Here is a 6000-nt window from a genome sequence, read left to right on the forward strand (position 1 = left end):
CGTCATTACAGAGCAAGTTATGATTAGCGCAGGGAGCAGGCAAAGACCAGAGGCAGGGCAAATAGATGTATCCATAGTGTGACCCAGGTTGGCGAAAATTCAGACTGACTTTCTTAAGATCATCCAAGTACTTTTTGTACTATGTATTGTTGAGGACTTTCTCACTTTTGCTAGGCAACAATTGGATAATCTGAAACACTTGTCCCCAGCAATGTGTGATAAGAACAGCAGTCCAAAATTCCAGTTCCAGCTGCTGCTCATGATTAGTATGACCCTGCATCATCATCGGCATCATTTGATTTACCTGCATCTTGGTTTTCTCATCTGTACAGAGTAGGGCAGGTTCTACAATCTTCAAAGTACTTGTAGTGAGGAATTGATTTTTCTCATGGTTAACCAGACTCTTATTAAATCTAAAGGGGGCTTTGCAGGGAAAAGAACAAGGCTGGTTGTGAAGCAAAGGTGAAAGCAAGAATTGAGAAGAATATGTGGGGCAAATGGAAGATGGTGTTCAAGAGACCCTTAAATCGCACTGCTTTAGAGGCTGACTTAATTGTCCATGCCTGGAGCACTAGTGGGTCTCTGAAGAAAGTTTCTTAAAAATAAACAGACCACAGGTTGCCTGGGGTCTAACTGTAAAAACAAACAAAAATAAACAAACTTGAATGCCCTTTGTTATATGTCCAATCCTTCCAGAATCTCTTTTTCACTGTGGTGGCTTTACTACCTGTTGGGGATTCAGCAATGAACTTAGGTCTAAAACAATGTAAGCCAATACTGTTTTTTGATAAGGGCTTCCTCATAGTTGGGAATCACATTTGGGGGGGGGGGTTACCTGTAGACACTCCCTAAGCTTCCCTTGTGTTTTCTTTCATGTGGTCATTAACTTAATCACACAATCAGGAAGAAAGCCAAGTGTTGGCTAAGCTACTGCTCAGGTGATCCAGGTAGGTGTGTTGTGGCAGACAGACACTTTAGGACTGGGCAGCACTACTGATCAATCTGCCCACAAGACCTTTTAGGCAGGAAGTAGTAAGGGAAGAGTGCCCAGAGTTAGTTTTGCCCTCAGCCAAGACAAACTGACAAATGTTTTATTTTATTCCTGAATTTTCAAGCTTCCTGATGTATCTTAACTCTCTTTGTCTGAATTTTATCAGACGAGAGTTTCTAAATTCCATAACCCCATCATCTGCCCAGCTAACTGAGATCGCTGGCTCAGGTCGTGGGCTTAAACGTCTGCACACAGCTCCGGAAGAAATAAGGTCTCGGGGTCATGTGGACTTGGAGCTACTATGAAGTCCAGGCAGGTGGCCTGAGTTCCCAGTGCCAAGACCGCAGGTCCTAAGTAGGGAGAGGGAAAACCGACCGGTTGTTGCAGCAGCATTTGTTGCGTCCCAGAGGCAGAACGTCTGGGAATGCAGCGCTAGAGATCTCCAAGCGTGCACTAGAGTGGATCTGACTCCCTCTCCTCATTTGGCATTTTTAAGTTGGGGGACACCTCTATTACCCACGATGTGCTTCCAGGGTATAGAATATGCCCACAGGCGTGTGGGAACCAAAGGATACGGATAGAGACGCACGCACATCTCAGCACCAGTTTGCAGGCGCTGCAGAACCCAGATGGAAACCGACCCTCCCGGGGAAAATTCCCATGGTCCCGGGCCCACTTCTACGCTCTGCGGCCCTCCAAGGACCAGAGTCACGACTGTTGCAGTTGCAGCCACGCGTGGACCAGTTGCAAGCCCAGACGTGGGGACGCCAACGGTCGCCAAGGAGGGAGGAATGGGGTGGAGGATGGAGACAGTTGTCTACCCAATGTTCGCATTTCCCGCATCCCACCTGGTGTGTGAACCGCTCAGCACCACTTTGCCAGTCCTCTGCTGAGTTCCACCTCCCACCCCCGGCAGTTTTCGGCTTAGGGGCCCTGCCCAATGGGCGTGACCCCGAGCAGGGAAGTGTTGGACCCCCCAGGCCACTCTTACCCAGAAAACTGGCCAGGGAGTGAGCCCTCTCCTCACTCTATGGATTGAGCAGCTCTCCTGAGTCCAGGTCTTCTCATCTCTTTCTCCACCTACTACCGGCCAGACTCCCCTCCGCTGCGAACTCGGGTGGAGAAGTCTTCGCGCGTCTGCAAGGCTCAGGGCAGGTGCGCACACAGCCCCTCCCGCCTCCAGTGCAGCCCTCGCTGCTGGGGCCCGCACCTAGACTCCCGCCGCTTGCTGACAGAGCGCGGGGCAGGCAGGTAGAAGGATTCGCCTGGAAGTTTCAGATTTTCTTTCTATTTTCTCTTCTTGCCCATTCCCATGCTGTGGAGTCAATTTGGCCCTTTCTACGATATCTTCCAGTTTCTCTTCCCTCAATCCTTCTTCACCTCCATGCTCTCTTCCATGTTTAGGGACTTACAGAGCTTTGGAATCATTTCTGGAGTTTTGTGAGGAAACCCCCTTGATGATTCTCAGCCATACAGACCACTCCTATGGTGCTTGAACCAGCTCATCAGGAAACTACACTGTCAATTATCTGGCACTGAGGACCACCCCACACACCACCCAGGATGCAAAGAGATGGGCAAAATGCCAGTGCCCCCCCCCCCCCCAAACACACACACAGAGCCACCTCTTGGACAGTTCCTCCCAGGAGAGGAAGTACCAGGTCTGGCTTTTGAACTGATGCACTTTTGGCTTTCCTTGCAAATGTCGTCTTCCCCTGAAGGTGCAAAAATATCTTCAAGGAGTGTAGAAAATTTAGCCTGCCCAGAAGCTGAACTGGGTATGAAGTGAGAAGCTGGGACACCTCTCTTTCCTCTTCCAAATGTGTTTTGGTAGACAGGTGGGCCATGAGGCCTAGAATGTTGCGACAGAAACATATGTCTTACTGGTGGGCCCGAGTGCCTTCTGGCTTTGTAGTCTGTGTGGCACGGAGAAGTGATGCTCTGTGACTCTTCACAAATCGTAGTGCTAAAGCAAACTTGGTTTTTCTTACTTTAAATAGAGACTTAAAATTTTTAAGGAACATGTCTATTCTCCAAAAGTAGTAAATGAAGAAGCTGAAGAAAAAGTTCTTTTATAAATTCTTCTCCTTTTTCAATCTTTAGGGTTAGGGATATAGTTAGGAGTCCTACTTGACTAGCTAACTTGGTTATGGTAACTATTATTTCCTTATCCCTTTTCAAGTTGTGTGTGTGCCTGTACATGCACCAGAACATATATGCATGCATGTTTGCACACATGGCATATGTCCACATATCTGTGTATACTATACATACACATATATTTACATATACAAATGCACATATCTATTTTAGTACATACACATGTAGGCACACAACTGACAGGCACTATTCTTAGTACTTTTTACATGTTGACTGGGTTTAATTCTAACAACCTACCCAAGAGGTGGACCATGAAGGATCCTACTCCATCATGTTTTAGGATTGTGTGGTTAGTATGGCTGTCATCTTGGAACAGTAGGATGAGAAATAATGGGAATGTAATGGACAGACTAGTGGCTCCTAAGTCAGAAGGTACGCTTCAAATTTTGTGAGCCTTTCATCTATGTGTCTCAGTTTATTGTACTTGAACTTATGAATAATACCACCTTTGGACTTATCACACAGCTATGTCTTGGAAAGCAAGTAAAATCACTCATGTAGAACCTTTTCATACTATTATATATGATTGCCTTTCCTGCTGGTGAAAGAGATATCCTTTTAGCCGAAACTTATCTTCCTTAGCTTATCAGGATGCTCTAGTAATTCTATAAGAAATTTTTTGTGGGCTTGACTTCCTTTAATGATCTTTGCTCATTCTTAAGCAGAGGTGGGAGTGATAGCTGGTTTGAGTTTGTAGATGTGTATTTAACTATTCAGTGGTTCTTCCTAAATATCCCAAACATACAGAAGGGTCACTGAAAAAAATATTGAGCAATAAAGTTAAGTATACCTGTAGTCTATTTGAGTAAATGAAGTTTTAATCGGCTTACCTATAATAATCCTAAATTATAAGTACAGTGTGTTCTCAGTACTTAAAAATTATAAACCAGCATAGCACTGGCTGAAGAACAACAAGGGCTATAAGAGGAGTCCTAACTAGAATTTGTCCTGCTGTAGAAAACATGGTAAAAATGCAGAAGAGTAGCTCTTTTTCTTCCTAGGTACCATGTGACAAATGATACCTTGCTTAGAAAGCTGTTCTGTGCTCAGTTCTTAAAGAAGACAACTCTGGGTCCGCAGATTCTGGCAATTCATGAATGATAGTCATCATCAGATAATGTCCTTAGAAGGGACTCTTGATTCCAAATCAAGGTTTTGTTTTGTTTTGTTTTAGTTTTTTCAATGGAGCTTGAGCTGTAAATGCATTATTTCATCATACAGTTTCCCCGCTTTTAAAATGGAGATTTGAAGAATACATACCATATCTTCTTTTTCTCAAATTCTTGAGGGAATGAATTCTTTGGGAAAACAGTTATGATTCTTTGTAAACCCCAGGAGAGGAATGATATTTGCAAGAAAAAGATCATGGGACAAAACCAATGAACGCTATCCTCTCTTTGGCTCTTTACTTCTGTTCAGATGTCCAGCCATCAATTCCAAATTCTTTTCATCACTTATTTTACATTTTCTCTGGAGAAAAGCAGGGCTGTGAGTGTCAGGGGAGAAATCTGGAAATCAATTCTACCCTTGACCAGGATCCTAAAGCACACCTGCCACAGGGGTTAAAATCTGGAAACCTGTAGGGTGATTCCACTTTTCCCTGGGGCTTCATCTGCATGTGGGTGTGCTGGTCTTCCACCATGGCTTGTAGAACCTTGAGTGGCTTTGTCTGTGTTTAGTTACTTTTCTGTGAAGTGTGAAACTTGAAGGAGGAGGAGAAGGAGGAGGAGGACAAAGAGGAGGAGGGGGGAGGAGAAGGAGAAGAAGAAGAAGAAAAAGAAGAATTATTATTATTAGAAGAATTATTTGATTACTCTTTTCTCCCAAACAAATGGGTCATCTATATTTCACATGCCCCCACCCCTCCACAACATAGCACTGGGTATTTGAAAAAGGCAAACACACATCCAGACAGCAACACCCAGACCTGAAAACGGTGTGAACCACCCAGTTAGAAAGATCTTAGTGTCTATACTGTTCTCTAGTGTAGGAGATTAATGAGGGTGAAAAAAAATAAGTAAAAGGAATATTACTGCAAAATCCCTTCTAGAAAGAGGGGTAAATTAGACTTCTCTGTGCAAATGCTTTTGGAGAGAGCACAAGTTTTAGCAGGGCTGGATGGAAGTAAACAGTTATTGCCAGCAAGCTTATCTTTATGGACATTCATTTTGCTCTATGAATTCTATCTCAGAACCTCTCGTCTTCAGTTGCCTTTTGACTTGAAAGCTTAAGCTTGAAAGAAAGCTTAGATCGCTCTTGGTCTTTTCCCCTCCAGCAAAGCCGCTATATACAAAGTTCCTTCCTATTGGTGTGAATACATAGCAAAACAAACAAACAAACAAACAAACAAAAAAGAATTTATATGAAGGTATTTTTTCCTCCATTTGTTTTCTTAATCTCAATTTCTAATTTTGGAACAACCTAAGGAAAGATGAGGCATTTGTAACAAAGGTACTTTTCCTCCTTGGATGATAATGCCTAAAATGGCTTCCAAATCAGAGGTCTTTGATTTTGAGGTTGTATTTGTGAGTGTTTATTAAGCTTTCAAACATGCCTAAACTTAAGACCAGTGAGATATTTAGAAAATCTACCTTTCGAAAATCTAATTCCATGCATACTAAAGATAATAGCATGGTAAAACAAGTTTCATCAAGTTATGATTGCCAACAGCTCACATCTAAGTTTCTTAAGCCCTTTAAATATTCAAAATACATTTATTTTGGTATTTAGCCAATGTTATAATAGCTCAGAAACAGGGACTTGAGATTTCAGATAGTACAGGTTTCTTCTCTGGAATGGTGGCTTGCCTTTGAACATGTTTCAGGAGAAATTTCAAGTTTACTATGTAT

The sequence above is a fragment of the Phyllostomus hastatus genome, unplaced genomic scaffold, assembly GCF_019186645.2.
Source record: "Phyllostomus hastatus isolate PE091 unplaced genomic scaffold, TTU_PhHast_1.1 phas_scaffold_1674, whole genome shotgun sequence".
Taxonomy (NCBI): domain Eukaryota; kingdom Metazoa; phylum Chordata; class Mammalia; order Chiroptera; family Phyllostomidae; genus Phyllostomus; species Phyllostomus hastatus.